Below are 18,443 nucleotides of genomic sequence, written 5' to 3' on the forward strand. Positions count from 1 at the left end.
AATGGCAACGCTGGTGCCACCACTTTATTTTGGAAACACAGCCGAGTTCTAGCAGTTAACCCTCCCGCTTCCAAGTAGGGTGTCTTTGACCTTGCCTGGCAATAGTATCCAGATAAAAGCAGAAGAGGGTGTTTGAGGATGCCTTTATCTAATTGGCTCTGATATCCAAGATTTTAGCTTGGTTTAATAGCTGATGTTAAATTGACAAAAGAACTTCAGGTCTGTATGTGATGCAGAGAAAAAGGCGAGTATAGCTTGTGGGCTATCTGTTGTCATTTGTGTGGCATCCTTTACCCTTGAAGCTTCAGAAGATATCCCCGGCAAAACTTATCTTTATAGCTTAGTTAGAATTGAAGAAGTCAGAAACCAGTGTATTTTAGGGCATCTTTTACCAATATGTTGTTGCTTATTTTGGTGAGTTTCTCATTGTTTTGTTTGGTCTCTGCTACCCTGCCACTAATCTTTTTCAAAGAGAAAAGGAGAGAAATCTGGACTGATATTTGTAAGAAGACAGTACGTGTCGAGAGAATGACAGTAGATCCAGCTATTGCTTGCTTGTATTTACCTGAAAAAAGGCATAGATGTTTAAGAATGAAACATGAACTGCAAGCTGTCTTCGGTTCTGAGGAACTTAAAAAAATCTTGTTTGAAAAAACAAACTTAAATTCTTTTCTCTCTCAACAAAAGTCCAAAGCAGTTCTAATTTAATTACAGTTACATTGCTTTTTGCTACAGCCATTTAAATCTGAACTTGGTCTAGTGTGCATTCTTAGTTGTGGTTTGGCTGACAGTTTTAATCACCACACTGAATGCATTCACCTCGAAGTGATCATTGGAATAATATGTAGCATTCTGATCCAAAGTGAATTTTCTTGTCTTTGAAACAAAGAACTGATACAGTACATGTGAAACATGATGTTGCAGTGGAAAATAACTGAGACTTCTGAGTGCTAACTTTGGAAGCTTCTTACAGATTAGACAGTTATTTTGGGGTTTAAGAGAGATTGAGAGAGGATTATTTATCACCTCGTTTTCTTCCCTCAATTTTCTTTCCCTTAAAGTTCTGTTTCTTCTGTGGTGAAACAGACATGAAATATGAAGTTGTCCTGTTTCTTTGTTTCTAAGTTTCAAAATGGTTTGGGAAAGTTAACTACAGAATAAATAAGCTACTAGGAAGACAGGTAGTAAAGCAGCATGATGTTTCTCTCGTAGAATTTAAATTAATCATTGTTTTTAAGAAAGCTTGCCTTAGGACTGCTTGAAAAATATCTTTCATGAGAGATTTACAAAGTAAATTAATTTTGTTCTATTTTACAGCATGTCATAGGTAAGTTACTTCTCAACAGCATTATCAGTATCAGTTGATGATAGCATCTAAACAATCATATTTTGTAAATTTAAGCTGTTTAGACAAAGTGGTACATATATTCAACCATAATGAAGTGCTTTTCATGTTGCAGCAAAAGCTATTTGATTTCTGCTTAAAAGCAAGGAAAAGAGTCTCTAGGGTTAGAGCAGAAGAAGAACCCCTAGCAAGTGGTAATGGTGAAGCTTCTGGGAGTGCTGTCACTGATGCTGTTTAGTTTTAAGCCTTTCTGGCTATCCAGTTTTGTTCATGTAATGTTCTAATTTTTGTCAGTCTGCTGTACTTATATGTAATTGAAGGAACTACTTTGTGCCTTTACACCTAAGGAAAGCAAATACATGTGCATAACCTAGAGGAGAGTAATTGCCTCAGATGCTTACTGTAACCATACTTTGCCCAACTATAGAAGCACTTTGAAGTGTGTGCTCGCCTCAAAAGAGGAAGTAGACAAGTCATGATTATAGTCTAGTTTGGGAGTATTCTGTTTTTCTAGATATTTACTTTTTACTGTCTCGTAAATTGAGTATTTTTAAAGGTTTTAGGCAATCCTTCTTGGGCTTGGTTTGACTGTTACCTGAGCTAATTCTGTGCCCACATTTTGGAGAGGAAAAGGTAGTTTTTCTTCTTCTTCCCTCTCATCTGAAGAATAAAGCAGAAAGGACTTGAGCATTTTCTGTAAGTGACTGGTATTCAGGTTTTACTTACTGTAGTGCAGAGTTGCTGCAGTTGAAGGATTGATCTTTTTCTTCGTAAGAATTGCAAATCACACTTAATAGAAATGAAGGTATTGTAACAAACTGGGAAAGAGCATTTTAAAGTAACCAAGGCCCTGTTTCATATGACCAGCTCTTAAGTTATGCCTGGAATTTCTACTTTTACTATAGTGGGGCATAGAACAAACTTCCTGGTAAAACATCAAGGGCAGATTTTTTTTTTTCCCCTCTGTGGAAACATGATACTAGATCTTGTTATGCTGGTTATTCAAATAATTTTTAAAAACTCGGCAGTATATTAATATGCTGTTCTTTTTTTTTTAAAAAAGTTTTGTTACAGTCCTCCCATTTAGAAACTGATAATGCCTGCCTTCCACCCACCTGCCTGAGCTATTCTAAACTGTGCTGGTAGGAGAGCCCTATTGTTTCAGTCATGAACAGAACTACTTAAATGTTTGCATTTAGATCATTGATTTTTGAAGTTCAGAGCTTAGACTCAAATGGTATTGTTGTTGAGCAAGAAAAGGCCTATTCTCTTCAGGTGGATTGTTAAAGTTTTATTGTGTGGAACCCTGTTTCTAATCAAGTAGTAAAAGGGAGGTGACTTACCTTTTACCTGAAATGTGCAGATCTTGGGTTTTGGATTGGGTAGGTCATGATATGGAAGCTGGAGCTTTCAAGAAGAGGGTGTTAGTATCACCCTCTATAAAATCTTTATGCTCTCTGTTTTCTGTTCTTTATACGTCTAGCTTTTTATCAAGGGTAGTCTTTAGACATATTTTTTCTCTCTTAGTGTTAGCTAGATACCTGGTAATCTTTTTTAAAGTTTAATACTAAGGAAGAGAAAGAGCAGTTAAAGGTTTAAAGTGATCTTGAATAGAAAAAGACATAGTAAAGACAGGTCTGTAATCTGGTTTTGATTTATTAATGAATTCATCAAATAGCCATTTGTAGTGAAATATCCATTGAGAGTATAAAATTTGTGACTGGGAGCATGCTCATTTACTTAAAAATAAAATGGACTCTTTCAGTTTCGTATGGTTGTGATGGAACTTTTGCCTGTGCAAGTCATTCCTAAGTGGTTACTGGCCTTTTTAGTTTTGCCTTGATCAGTACAGTGAAAAAATGTAAGGAAGACTAGGTGCTGAGCAAGTTGAAGAGTATGTATTGAGACACAGAAGAGTGGATTGTGTTAATTTTTAACGTGCTTTTGGTCAGTATCCATCCCTAGTGCCTGCTCCTATCCCCAGTGCTAGCTGTCTATTAATTATATATTAATAATCCTTACTATTGCTTGTCACTTAGAGTGGTCAGATATCCAAATTTATATTTCTTCATTGCTGGTTTCGTAAACATTTGAATGGATTAAGACCTGTTGCTCCAAATACTGCATTTGTACTTTCTGACACCTTAATTTTTGCTCTGCCAGTGCCATGAGCTGCTCTTCTCTTGATTTATTTGCAAAGCAGCTAGATGGAGTGAGTTTGTTCTTTATACTTTGCCTTGTCAGAGCCTGAATTAATTGACCTTTGGATCACTCTGATTAATTTCTCTTCATAGGGCTTGCTTCTACAAGTGCGTGTGTGCCTTGCATATATAGGTATATGTGTATTTCCTACTGCTGTAAATACATCATTTCAGACTAGATAAAAATATGGGGATTAATATATAAAAATGTTCATAAGGTGATAATGTGTTTGGTCTAATCTTTGACCCTGCTTGCTAACTTCTATGAAAGTGATGAGCTGCATATTTTCACTAGATTTTACCTGAAGGTGAACACCGTTTTTCCTACCTATTAAAGTTAAGACCTTCTGGGGCAATACTGCATATGAAGGGCACTTCACTCTAGAGAGGAAGTGAGAAAAAAGAAAATGCAGGAGCTTAGAAGATAAAAAGTAACAGTGTAATACTGACTTGTTTTTTGTATAAGGGTAGCAAGGCTGCTTATGTTCTTAAACGTATGCAATTCATCCAGTGCATGTGTTGTCATCAATGATGCAGTCTTCAAAGCAACTTCTTATTCCAGCTGTTTGAAGGGGAATAATGTGTATAATGGTAACAGGAGAGAGGAGGGAAATGCTGAAGGTTTAGGAAAATGCTTTGACCACCTCACTCTACATTAAAAGTTTCTATATCTATCCAAACTAAATAGCTGTCACCTGTGTTTTCAGGTGGTTTTTTTGCATTGTGTTATTTAGTAAATACTGGGCATGTGTAACATTTCTAATTCCATTTAAAAGTGTTCATCACCTAAAGATACAGAGGAAGACTTATGATCAATGGGCAGTACTTCTGCAGGTAATTGGCATACTCCATTTTGTGGTTGTTAAATTGATTTTACCAGTAAAACATTAGCATATCTTTTTTGTATTTTGCAAACATGGCATGTGCTGTATATTAGAATGACCAATTTCCAGAGCAATGCTACATTTGTTAAACACTTGCCTGAACCAAATCTAGTTCAGGTCAGTGAATAAACTATCACAAGGCAATGGTGTTCTCATTGTTCTTCTTTTTGTGCACCCATTGAATCAGTGTATTTAACCCCTGTTCTGAAATCTGATTTGGGCAAGTGGATTTGCTCTGTGTGGAAACCTGTTGACACTGCTGCTGGTTTATTTAAGTATTCTCAATGGTTTAAAGGTTTTAAACATAGTCCTGTGAGGTGTGGCATATCATTACTTTCTTCCTTTCCTTTCCACCCCTCATGAGACCCTCAGAACTGCAAGACTTTTATGGCATTAGTGACAATTTGAGTTGTTAAAGCAAAAGATAACATTTAAGAAAAGTCTTGCTTTCATCTGGGATGTGAATGTCTGAACAAAATAATACTGTCCTGATGGGGATATTAGAGGTGGAAACACTTTCAGACTAGTGTGTGTTCAGTTCAAAGCTGTGAACTTCCTAGTGAACTGTACATTTGAGTGTAGAAGATACCAACAAAATGAAAATCACAGTTAAGGGTGGACGATGTGGGAGTTGAGAGGGGAGTGACTTTGTAGACAGTAATGATAGGGATAGGATCTATTGTGAGTTCTAGAAGCCTGTGCTACAGCTGGGATTTCTTTGCTTTTTGGAATTTCACTTCCTTTTATAAAAATAGTAAACACTGTACTTTGTATTTTGTATTTCTGCCTTCATAACTTGTAATCAAACGTGGTAAGGCTCTCATGCATTACAAACTAAGTTAAAAAAGCGTCTGAACAAAATTTAGAAGAACAGTTGTTAGAACTCACATGATATAGACTCAGGGTTTGTATCTGGAAGAATGCTGTGCTGATGAAGGTCATTACATAGCATTATAAGCTTATGGGCCTATATTTCTACTCCAGTATGTGAGAATCTTTTTGGTTTGCCACGTAATGCATGGACGGGTGACCCACGAAGGGGTGTACATATGGTGTAATAAGTGTGTTCACACTGAATTACACTCCTTGTATAGAATACTTTGACAGGGCATGCAAAGTATGCCTATTTTATTTAAAAAAATATTGTTTTGCAGTTATCAGGGGCCCTAGGCTTTTTTTTTTTCCCTGAAGATTTACTGGATTTAAACAGGTCAGTGGGTGTCAATTTAGCACTAGAATTGGCACAAAGATAGGGAAGGACTGTGTGACTGGGAGGACCGTAAAGGGGAAGGTGGGACCACTCCTTCAGCAATATCAAGCTGCCAGAGTTGAACTCACCATCTGTGCTCCCCTGATAGCTGCAGCAACTGTATTGCTGTCACTCTTACTGTACAGTTACCTCTGGCTCACTGTCAAGTTTAGTTTAGGAGATAGTTCTAAGCTTCTTCACAGACCTGTGGGCTTTAAGTTGTATCCCTGTTGTATGGCAATTCCCTTGAAATTGAAGGATGCAATTAGTGTTTGTTGTTGGCAAGTAATCCTGTTCTTTTTTCAAATGTACAACTGTCAGTTCTTCATATAGAAGATGTAGGATGTAAAGACTGAAACTTTCATTCAAGGATTTTAGTTATGACTACAGTCAGAAGTCTTGGGTAACCCAAGATTTCAGAAGAGAAGTCTACTTTATCTTTTGATAAAAGGCAAAAGGGTTTTAGGGCAGTCCCACAAAAATCAAGTTAAATAGAAGTGCTGAGAATATTGAAATAGTGGTGCAGTTCTAAGCTATCTTTTTCCTATAGTTTCTGTTCTATTTTTCAGAGAAGCATGAGCTGGAATGTAGCAAGCAGTTGTGTTTTGCAGGGTTGGGATGGCTGTGTTGTCCACTCCTGGCTATGGTTTCATGTTGCCATCTGGTCACTCGCAAAAGATTCATAGGAAGCAGGTGATGGACTTCTGTTGCAATTAGAAAACATGAAGATGATTGCCCTGGAACTCAAGATTTTGTTAGCAGCAGTTTGCTGTTTTAAAAAGACAGTGACCCATAGCAGACTTTCTGACACCTCAGTGTTTACTTAAATAATCTCAATTTTTTTTTTTCCCCAGAAATTCTCATTTCCATTACATCTTTTGAATTTGTGTGTTTTACTTTAGTAATGGATAATTTAGGTTGGAGAGATGCAACCTTTATTTCCGGCTGGCATTGAATTTAGCACACAGGAATATTACATAATTTTGTTGCAAATACTAGATGTCCAGTTCTAGTTTCTTTGATTGTTTGTAATGCTTAAGGGTATTCAGAGAAACAGCTTATCTTTCTTATGGGTCAATGTATGTATATTCATACCTTGGTAACTAGTTAACTGTAAGAATTTCAGTGCATTGGCTACAGTAGTTCTTGTTCTTACAGCTGAGTCAAAGTTAATCAAGAGGCACTGTGTCTTAGACCATCTAATTTGCTAAAGCAAGTACAAGCAGCAAGTGACAAAGAACTTTCTCTTTCAAGAGATTTCAGATAATCAGCAAATTTCAGATTGGTTGTCACTGGGAGTAGAGAATGATTCATCATTTCTTTGATGAGCCTTGCCAGGTTGAATTGCAGATTTGTGCAGTCTGTTTTGATTTGGTTTATTGCACAGGTACCTACAGTGACAATCTGTTTAGCAAGATAGTTTTTGTCAGGCAATATAATTTGCCAGTATCTTTCTACTGACACCTCCATGGCCCTTTTTATCTGTGTTCTTGGGAGCAAAGAAACAGAGGTGTATCTGGGGCTCTCTTCATTGTTATACCCCCAGAGGGAAGCACCTTTGTACACGTGTGAACCTTCATCAGTGCTATTGAACACTCTTAAAACAAGGTGTGTTGGGTGCTGTACAGTTCTCTACAGAACATACTAAAGAATCATGTTTAGGTTAATGTAGATACCTGCTTTATTATGCTTTTGAAAAATGTATCTGCTAGACTTGAGTCTTCCAGGTGACAGGATCTGGTTTTAGTTCTGGGTTTATAGATTGCTAGTAAACAACAGCCTTTCAAAAGGCTACTTTTAAAAACAATCTTTAAAACAACTGTGATGGCAGGTGAAGTTGTCATTCTTAGTAATGAATACAGGTAATAGTATAATTTAATAGTCAAGCTTTCTGGTTTTTTTTGCCCCCCCCGCCCCCCGAGTTAAAAACTTTATGTAGGTTTGTTTGAATAAGGGTGTGTATGAACCATTGATAATGAAATGTATCGCTGAGAATGAAATGGGTAAATATGTTGAAGCAAGCATTGAGCTGTAAACAAGAAGAAAAACTAATGGCCAGAGATTATGAAATCCTCTGCAGACACTGTCCTCTGTTAATAACTGAATATATAACTGCTTCTAAAGTGACATGTTTAAAAGCTGCAAGGTGGATGGTGAAACAGAAGGTGGTGGCCTTGTATTTTGTTTTACTGTCAGAGATTATAATATAGAGATTGTTTCTTATTGACACTTCAAAAGTAAAGCCTTTGAAATACATTTTAAAATAGCTGTAATACAAAAACATTAGTCATCTTCTGGTGCCAAATCACAAAATAACCAGTCGAATTAGTTAAAGCTCAAGTGGTTCTCCAACATATCTGCTAGTATCAGTCTTTTATCACTCTTCCCATGAGCATCAAATTAAGTCCTGCAGTTTTTGAAATGTGCTCATGAAGTTTAATGATTTCTGCCTTTTTAATTGGGAAATAACATAAAACTGTAATCTGAACTGTGATGCTATGTGGGTATTTTAGTAATAATGAGGTAGGGGAGCTAAATGTGTGCACTGGGAACTGTGAAATGACAGAAAGTTAGTGGATATGTTAAAACCATAAGGCTAAAGTAGAACAGCACATTGATGTGAATTTGTCAGACTGGTATGCAGCTATATTATGCCTCCATGATCACGTTACCTGTATATATCATTGGGATTTTTGGCAGCATCATTTTTGTTTGGTTTTAGTATCGTAAGTGAAACTCCATTGCCATTCTTTCCCACCGAGGTTTGGATTAATTTATATAGATACCTAGAAGAAACTTTTAGAAACTGTTAGAGGATCAACATCCTTTAAGTGACATTCCTGCCCAAATTTGTCACACACAGGATATTTCTAATGTAAAATAGAGTAATTAGTTTGATTGAAAGTACTGCAGAGATTGGGACAGAGGCTTTATAGACACATAGAAGAGATACGGAGCAACATATGGGTAACTGTCCAGAGTTGCTCTGGAAAGTTATCACCGTATGAGTTAAAATGAAGGGACTTCTTAAAAGTATGAGCAGTTGGACATGTGCCAATAGCAAAGTAAAATGTCTTTTTGAATAAACAGACTATCAACCATGATATTCAATGACTTCCCCATCTCTGTTGTTATATAAATTATGAAGGGATACCACAGGTTCCAAGGCAGTGATATGTGAAAATTTTATGAGGTTTCTTATCAGGTCAAAAGAGGATTAAAATAAGCCAGGAAAGCAGTGTGCATATGAAGTGTACAATAGCATTCTTTCTGTTGGGACAGTTGAACTTGGCCTTGATTTTTGCATGTTTTTCAGTTTCATATTACCTGATTGTCATTAATTGCAGCTAGCTAACACTTTGCTATGTACAGTCTTGGACATTTTGTAGAAGATTGACTCAAGCTGTATTGCATTGCTCTTTTTAATAGAGCATAGCAATAAGGTAAATGGAAGTAGTTTAAAGTGAGAAAAAAAACCTAGCGTAGGCTTGTGCATTGAATTTTAATATAGGACTTGGGAAAAGCTGCAGAAATTAGGTGATATTTGAGGTGAAGATGACTGAACCTGAAGAAGGTACATGCTGACTTATGCAGTCTGTGCCTTTCTATTCAAACTAGTAAAACTTAAGCTGTAATCAATAACTGGGCACTGAAAGGGAACCTCAGTTTGAAAAAAAAAAACCAAACAACAACTAACTATATAACCAACTCAATAGATGTCTCTTTAGAGGAAGAATCTGCTACAAGACAGAGACCTATGGAGAGCAAGCAGGAAGAACAGGACAGGTACAACAGGAATTATTGAGTTTGTTTTAGGGAAGTTAAAGAATCACAGAATAATTGAGGTTAGAAGGGACTTCTGGACATTATCTGGTCCAAACCCATCTGCTTAAAGGAAGGCCAGTTAGAGCGGTCAGTAATGTGTTCAGTCGGGTTTGGAATATCTCTGAGGATGGTGACTTAACCTCTCTTGGCAAGCTTCTTCACTGTTCAACCACCTCACAGTAAAATAAGTAACTAAATCCCCTGTTTTCAAGTGGAATTTCCTGTATTTTAATTTGTGCCCACTGCCTATTGTCCCATCGCTGAGCACTGCTGGCTTCATCTTTTTTAACCCTTTATATCCCCCTCAGGTATTTACACACACTGATAAGATCTTCATGAGCATTCTCTTTTCCAGGCTTAACAATTCTAGCTCTCTCAGCCTCTCCCCATATGTCACGTTCCAATCACTTAATCATCTCTATGGGTCTTCGCTGGTGTCACTCCCGTATGTCTATGTCGCTCTTGGGGGGCCCGGAACTAGACACACTAGCAAACCAGATGTGGTCTTACCGGTGCTGAGTAGAGGGGAAGGACCACCTTCCTCATCCTGCTAGTGATGCTTTTCCTAATGCAGCCCAGGATGTTGGTGACCCTTTTTTTTTTGCTGCAGGGAAGCATTGCTAGTTCATGTTCAACAAACCAGTGTTTTCTGCAAAGTTGCTTTCTGTCCAGCTGTCCCCTGGCCTTTACTGGTGCATGGGTTTATTCCTCCCCAGGTGCAGAACTTTGCACTTCACCTTGTGGAACTTTAGTTTCATCAGTGTATTTGCTGAGAGTGAGCTTGGTCCCATTGTCCAGGTCATAAATGAAGAAGTTAAACAGTATTGGCCAAGTATGTATAACTGGGGTACAGCACTAATGACTGGCCCCTAACTGGACTGTGTACCGCTGATCACAACCCTTTGAGCTGTGCAGTTCAGCCAGGTTTTCAGTCCACCCCACAGTCCTCTGTCTGGCCCATACTTCATCTTGTCTATGAGGATGTTATAGGAGACAGTGTCAAAGATAACCAGCATCCACTGCTGTCTTCTCAACTACTAAGGCATCTTGTCATAGAAAGCTGTCAGGTTGGTCAAACATGATTTCCCCTTCATAAATCCATGCTGACTAATCCAGATCACCTTCTTGTCCATAATGTGTTTGGAAATTGTTCCTATGAGAATTTGCTCCCTCACCTTCCCTGGGACTGAGATGAGAATGATCAGCCTGTAGTTTCTTGGATCATCCTTCTTGCTCTTTTGAAGAAAGGAGTGACATTTGCTCTTTATAGTACCCAGGAATGTGGAAAGTTGCTCAGCGGAGCTGAGTGACCTTTTCACTTTTACATGGCATGGTATGGGCTTTACTGAGCTCAAACATGACTTCAGAGATTTGTCAGAAATTTTAGTCTTAGTGAATGATTTTCTCTAGCGCATAGAAAGAATGGGAAAAGAGTTTTTCAGCATCTCTGTAGATGCTTAATACTTCTTGAAATTTATCCTCCCTGTAAAAAGAAACGTTTGTGTTTACACAGGTAGTGGTACTCAGTTACTGGTCTTTCTTCCACATGAAACCAGTAGTTCTGTGGTCCAGCTCATTGCTTAGGCCTCAGAGAAATACAATCTGTTACCCTATTTGAAGACACACATACTTTGTGCTTTATGACAGAGCTTTTTTTTAACCTACAGCATTAATCATGCAAGTTAAATAGATATATGCTTTAAATGCAATCTTAATCTATTTGACTAAAAAGATCCTTATTACTTAGTTTTAATTGCTGTGGTCCTGTCTTTCCAGTAGTTTTGCAGAAACAATTTTCTAGCCTAGATTTTGTGCAAAAGAAGGGAAAAGGCAGATCTGTCCCAATGATGGAGAGTGGGAAACTTTGGAGTTTTTTATAAAGGAAAGCGTTCTATGAAAGAATCTCCTTTGAAACTGTCAGAGTGAAAGGTAGAAGTCTTAGTGACTAAGCATGCTTGTGCATGAAAATACTTATATCGACATTCACAGAATTAAAGAAAGAGAACAGAAGTAATGCAAAAGAATGAGCTTGAGTCAGTGGACATAACTTAGACCCGTGGAGGTTTTCCATATGGCCAGAATGCATACCAGAGAAGAATAGGTGAAGGGGAAACAGGGAATGCATCTGCATTAGTGTTTTAATTGTTTTTATTTGGACAAGGAGTGCACTTTGGAAATTAATCCCCTGATTGTTCTCACAGACTGCACTTTGATTTGACTGGTGAAATGATCTTGGATCAAGGAAGTTGAATTGCTTTTGGATAAAACTAAACTGGAAGCTGCAGTCCAACTGGTGGGGGGCTATGGGATCAGAGCAGAGCTGTTCCAAAATAAAACTCTAGGAATGTATACAATGTTGGTATTAGGTCTACAGACCTTACCTGTCTTACTTCCTAGCTCCACTCCTTTTACATTGCACTGCTTGCTGATGTGGACATAGCTACAGCAAATCAGATTAAGGAAGATACAGTGAGAGTTCAAAGACTGTCATCACTGGAAAAAGGCTGTTGCCATTCTAAAAGACACCATAACAAAAAAGAGACAGGTTGACTACAGTATTTCTGAAAGGTGTGTGCAAGGAGTTTTTAGAAAGATTAGAGTACAGGAGGTGAAAATCTGTCTGTAACACAATAGTAATCTGTTTTGGCAAGTATTGCCCTCAGTGAAGCTTAGAAGCCATAAGACAATGCAATAAGCTAATACAAGCTAAAAGGTAATAGACCTATTTCTATTTTTAAATACAACTTTTAGAAAGGAATTATTTTAATTTTCCTTGAATGTGTACAATATGAACAAGTGTAGAAAATGAAGAAGCAGTAAAAGTCTTCAAGAAGAAAAAAGAAACAAAGCAAAAAGAAACCTAGATTGATAGAAAGGGAAGCATTTATGTGGATTTTTATTAACAAAACGTGCAGGGAAACACATCCTAAGGTGTTAAAGGACTAGCTATTACATTCATTAAACCCAAAACTATTCTTGGAAAACAGTGAGATGGAGAATGCTTCAGAAGGAGTTAGCTTAGAAGCTCTTCTCAGTCTTTCAACTGAGAGCCATATGAAATGAATGTACAAACATATACTGGAAAAATTATTACATTTCTAAGCATTAAATCAAGTAACAAAATAAATCTTGTCAGGTAAAATGTTTTTCTTTATTTTTAGAACTATTAGATTTGCCCTCTGGTTTTAGTAAAGCAGTTTGATTTATGGTTTGCATGAAGTCCTGAAAGAAGTAAATTATCTTGACTGTGAGAAATATCTTAAGAAATGAAAGCTGGCTTGTAATTGAACTTGATTGGAAGGTGACTGCTTAGGGTAGAAGAGGCAGTTGTCTTTGGAGTTCACCTGTTTCTCTTTATTCACTCTATTTCTCCCTATTATTGCAAATATCAAGAGGAATAAAATTTCTAAGGAATGCATCTTTAGGTAACTTCATATATTAACTTTCATGTTAAGTATGTTTTATTTCTCTTCATACGTTTTAGTAGCAGTATAGCAGGGGTATGTGAAAGGCCTGAAATGCTAAGAATGTAAGGCATTTGTGCACATTTATGCGTTAGGAAAATAGGGTATGCATTAGTGTAAAACCACAGAGCCACTCATTTTGTTGTTAGTGTATCTGGAAACTTGAATATCTATTGAGATAACTTTATTACAATTTGTATCTTGCTGCTAGTTTAGTGAACTGAACATTTTTATGTGACACTGAGCAGCTTGGTCTAACTTTGAAGTTGGCCCTGTTTTGGGAGGATGTTGGACGGGATGACCTCCAGAGGTCCTTTTCAGCCTAAATTATTGTGCGGTTCTATAAAAAAAACGTTTGGGAGGAAATTAGAAAGTAATTCATAGAAATGTGTTCTCATTTTAAGATACCCTTGTTTCCTCATATGCTCTTTCAGTAACACATTTCATTTATGTTACTTTCAGATAATTTTTAGATAGTTTTTTTTTAAATGCACAGCATAGGGGAGAACAAACATATACGTAGGAAGGTTCTGAGAGAGAAGATATAAATGCTGCTTGACAGTTCTTTAGACTATGTTCAGATATGTCTGAGAGTAAAACCAAGCAAACTTTTCTCATCCTGTGTGAAATTTTTCACAAGTCTTTGTACCATGACTTTAAAGTCAGTGACTGTTCTATGTATTTTGTATCCCTGTCCTTAATTTTCTGCGCACTTCATAGCAGGCAAAATTTTGGGTTTTGTGGTACATTTTTTATCTTTTCAAGTTTTATTCATGTGTGTTCTGTGAAATAACTTTTAATCCTTGAATATCTTTGCTTTAAATATGGAAATGTTAATTTGTGTTTTTCCTGACTATTCCTACTAACTTCTTGCATTTCAGGCAAACTGTTAAAACTGCAAAAAGATGGGTAAAAGGGAGGTGATTTGAAATACCTCTTGCAGGCAATCATCAGTTAATAGATTACAAGTAAGAAAATTGTTTAAAGGGGAAAAAATAGCTTACAATTTTGACTTAAATGTTTTTGCTCTGAGTGATCACATTAAGATTATTTCATTGCCCTAATTAAAAATTAGTTGAATAACATGAATAAGTAGCTTATGGCTTGTGGATTTGTGTGACCATCTCTTCTCACTACTGTATCACATAGCTAAAGCAGTGATAACTGGAGGCCTCCAGATAAATTCTTTCCTTCCCCTTCCCATAGCAACAGGCAGAAAGAGACTGGGTAAAGTTGTTCAGAAGATTTCCTTTTCATGCTTTCATGGTAAGGTTTAAAATAACCTGTTGCTTACACCAACATTAATATTTGACTGAGATGCTCAAGACTGCGATTTTTGCTTTGTAGGAACCTCTTAGCCCCAGAGCCAGCTGAAGCATAAACATAGCTGTAGGGCTAAATGCGATTTTATAGGGAAGACAGAACAAAAAATATTGCTGCTTTTGGCAACTCTGTTTAGTAACTATCTTGGACTTCAATACTTCTTTGTGCTCAAAGTTGGCCTTTGTGATAGAATTTGAGTAGTGTTGAGAAACACAATCTCCAAATTACGAAACAAATGCATGTATTTCTACAGTTAGGGTACAATCTTACTCAGGTAAACTGTAACCAAGGCTGCATGCTGTAGAATATTGTGTTTATGAAGCAGCAGCAATTCAAAGGAAGCACTAAATGATTTTGGATACTGGGCCAGCTTACTGTTAGCGCACAGTTTAACAGTGACTGCTTGTAACTATCTGGCCACGCTACCTGCTTTTCCCTTGAGAAAATTTTCTTCTATTGTTACCACTGGAAAATGTTGTTTATACTTTGTAGGTACTTTCTTTTTAGAAACCTGGAAATAAAACAATGTTTTTTTTAAAAGTGAAATGTGAAAGGGTTTTTTGCCCCTTAGGGCTCTGTCAATAGATGTCTGTCGATTATATTGCTTCAGTCTTCGTAGCTGTCTTCTATTCCTCTCTGAGGAAGGCTGTTCCTGAAGATACAGCACAGATTTTTTTTTTTTAACCTCTGTTTCCACAAAGCTCCATATAGGACATGGTTCACAGTGCAAGGAAGTAGAAGAATTCTGTAGTTAATTTCTACAAGATGTGAGACTTCTAATTGCTAGAACTTGATGCCTTTTTGTTAGAGATCTGTAATAACAGTCTAACAGTCCTAATAACAGCAATTGTGTAAGGTCAGAGGAACTTTGGTATTTGGAGATGTTAAAAGGATATTTCCCTATGAAAGAATAATATTGCTCATTCTGAGAAGTTGGTTCACTATGTAGTCAATATGTAGTCAATCCAGAACCCCCAGTTCTGGAACCTTCACCTCTTCAGGGCATAAGCTCTCTGATCATAATACTGTCAGCTGGTAGCTTTCAGATCGTGAGTTTAGTTTTTACGTTGGAAGCTGAAGTTCCTTTAAACCATCCTAAAAGAAGTGTGGTGCAGCTGAAATGGGATGGTCACAGTAGACCAGTGTGATGGGTTAACCATGGCTGGCTGCCAGGTGCCCACCAAGCTGTTCTCTCCCTCCTCAGCCGGAAGGGGAAGAAAATAAGACTGAAAATAAGCTGTAGAGATCACTCACAAGTTAACCATCATGTGCAAAACAGACTTGACTAGGGGAAGATTAATTTATTACCAATTAAAAATAGAGTAGGATAGAAAGAAATAAAAACAAAACTAAAAACACCTTCCCCCTCGCTCCCCCCTTTTTTTCCAGGCTCAACTTCACTCCTCATTCCCAACTCTTCTACCTCCTCCCTGCCCCGAGTGGCACAGGGGAATAGGGGATGGAGGTTGCGGTTAGTTCGTAGCACTTTGTATCTGCCAGTCCTTCGTCCTCACACTTTTCCCATGCTCCAGCGTGGGGTTCCTCCCGTGGGATACACTCCTTTACAAACTTCTCCAATGTGGGTCCTTCCCACAGGCTGCAGTTCTTCAAGAATTGCTCCAGCATGGGTCCCTTTCCATGGGGTGCAGTCTTCCAGGAACACACTCCTCCAGCATGGGTTCCTCGTGGTCCACAGGTCCTGCCAGAAAACCCGCTCCCACACAGGCTGCTCTCCATGGACTGCAGCTCCTGCCAGGAGCCTGCTCCTTTGTAGGCTTTCTGCAGGCTGCAGCTTCCTTCAGGGCACATCCACCTGCTCCAGTGTGGGGTCCTCTATGGGCTGCAGGTGGACAACCTGCTGCACCACGGTCTTCTCCATGGGCTGCAGGGAAATCTCTGCCCTGTTGCCAGAAGCATCTCCTCCCCCTCCTTCTTCACTGACCTTGGTGTTTGCAGAGTTGTTCCTCTCATGTTTTCTCACTCCTCTCTCACACAGCTGCTCTGCAGTGTTTTTTACTTTTTCTTAAATATATTATCACAGAGATGCTACCAGCATTGCTGATGGGCTCAGCTTTGGCCAGCGGTGGGTCTGTTTTGGAGCCAGCTGGAGCTGCGTCTGTCCAACATGGCCATAGCCCCTGGTTTCTTCTCATAGTGACTACCCCTGCAGCCCCCCTGCTACCAAAACCATGCCATGTAAATCCAATACAACCACCTACTATGGAGACAGGTTTGGGGCTAAATTTGATTAGTTGTCTTTGATAAGTTAAGTAAGAATGTTCTGTACTCATACCTTTAGGGATTTGTTACTCCATTAAGAAAATGCAACCAACAGTGATTTAAAAATCTTGATGTGTAGGGTAAGCTTCCAGAAGAGGGGGCCTAGGAAAATAGTTTTGCCCATCATGAAATGGATAAAAGAGCACAAACCCTTATAAAGCAACTTTTACTTTGTGAATGTATTGTCAGCCCATGATAACACCTGGGTACTTTCAGCCATAAAAGGAAAAGGCTTGAATATCTGGTTTCTTGAATGAAAAGCGATTTGTCTTGTTTTGCGAGTAGCAAGGTAACCGCTTACTTTCCAGTCCACAGATTGTAACATTGTTCTGGTTGTGTACTACCACTGAAAAATTTTTCTGAAACCTCATCACAGAAGTATTAAGATGAAACGCAGTTCTGAGTCAATGCAGCATTGTGTTGAAAGTATAATATTACAAAAGATTTTTTTTTTTTAAGAAGAGTTTAAAAGGCCCAAATGAATTTCTAAAAGCAGTGGCTGTAAAATGCAGGGGTTAATCTACTTAATGTCCAGTTAATCCCAGTAAATCCAGCAGTTTAAAAATCTGTTTAAGTTTGTGGTAGTTACAACAATGCCAGTTTCACTGTCTTCTCCTGTCTTCCTACTACCAGTTTAATTCTCTCGACTGTGGGTTAACATGCATGCCACGTTTAATATGTTGTGTTTTCCAACAGTGGTATTTAAGAACCAGCCATTTTAAGTATTGCTCTATTTCTAAGATTACAGCAGTGAACCAGTTTTAGCTTAGTGGTTTGCATATATGAGTTGTTGTCCTCTTTGAAATGGATTATACCATGAGAAGGAAATGGCTGAAATAAAAATAGACTATCTCTTTGTTTTCACAAATGGTTTTAATTATCTCGTGCAGCTCTCTGCAGTGGCTTTTCTTGCCAGGCTTTTTGGAATCAAGCAAAAAGCATATGATGTTCATGTACACTTTTGTCTTTTTTTCCCCTCTTTGATCATTTCTTAAAAGTTAGTAAAAGCTAACATCCTTTTAGTTAGGAAGGAAATTTGTTGGCAAGTTATCTGAGTTGGTGGCAAAGCCTGTTCTGTCCCTTTTGTCCTGCCTGCCACAGTTTTAGTCTAAGAACAGTTTGTGGTTGGGGAATTACTGATATATTACTGAGAGGGGGAAAAAATGTCAAATTACATGATTTTTTTTTCTTTGAATTTTTTATATTGCAGTACTGTTTCTTTACATGTCTTTTTTCCAATTCTTTTATTCAGTATCAAATACTATATGTATGGAGAAAAAAGTAATATGAAATATTTCTGCTGAGGTGCAGGTTATACAAACAGTCTTGGTGCATAGAAATGCTAATGACTGAATTCTCTATAATTTTGATGTAAGTCTTCAGTTTGGGAGGCCTGAAGACAGTTTAATTTGGATTGCAAGCAGTGTTGTTGGAAGCATTTCTCTCTGCAGGTTGAAGTTGATGGACCAGTTTTTCTAATCTGCGCACTTTGCATAAGGAACATTGGTGATCCCTGGTATTGAGGTAAAAGTTACAGTGTGAATATCGCTGAGTGTCTGGCCACAATGTTTCCAGAGTTATTCTGTCTTTCCTTGGGCAATCTCTTTGTTTTGATATTCAGGTTAAATGTTTTTCAGCTTTTCCAACTGAGAAACTTTGGATTCAGAAGTTTCCCATGCTCAGTTCTCTTTTGAAGCAGTAGATATTTAGGAGAAACAAGGAATCACTGCTGAGGATTAGTGTTGCATAAATAATTGTCCAAGTGTTTTCAGAAAAGGTATTTAAGGCTGTTAACCTGCAGTTCCTTAGTCTTTGCTACTGTAGTTTTAAGTCTGTTCATGACAGAATAGAGCCATCTTTTGATCCTATTGC

At 37.8% G+C, this 18,443-nt stretch overlaps 1 protein-coding gene across 2 annotated transcripts in view; it reads left to right on the forward strand.

Annotated features, from left to right (window-relative positions):
- Window positions 1-18,443, forward strand: part of ITCH (itchy E3 ubiquitin protein ligase) — a 72,095-nt gene that overhangs the window by 995 nt on the left and 52,657 nt on the right. The window contains exon 1 of one of the 2 annotated variants that reach the window (XM_041122732.1): window positions 5,867-5,960. The exons of the other annotated variant lie outside the window; for it this stretch is intronic. The gene's annotated coding sequence lies outside the window, so the exon portion shown is untranslated. Of the gene's footprint in view, window positions 1-5,866; window positions 5,961-18,443 lie in introns of those variants that run through there. 2 annotated transcript variants of the gene reach the window in all.

This window comes from Aquila chrysaetos, chromosome 3 (genome assembly GCF_900496995.4).
Source record: "Aquila chrysaetos chrysaetos chromosome 3, bAquChr1.4, whole genome shotgun sequence".
Lineage (NCBI taxonomy): Eukaryota > Metazoa > Chordata > Aves > Accipitriformes > Accipitridae > Aquila > Aquila chrysaetos.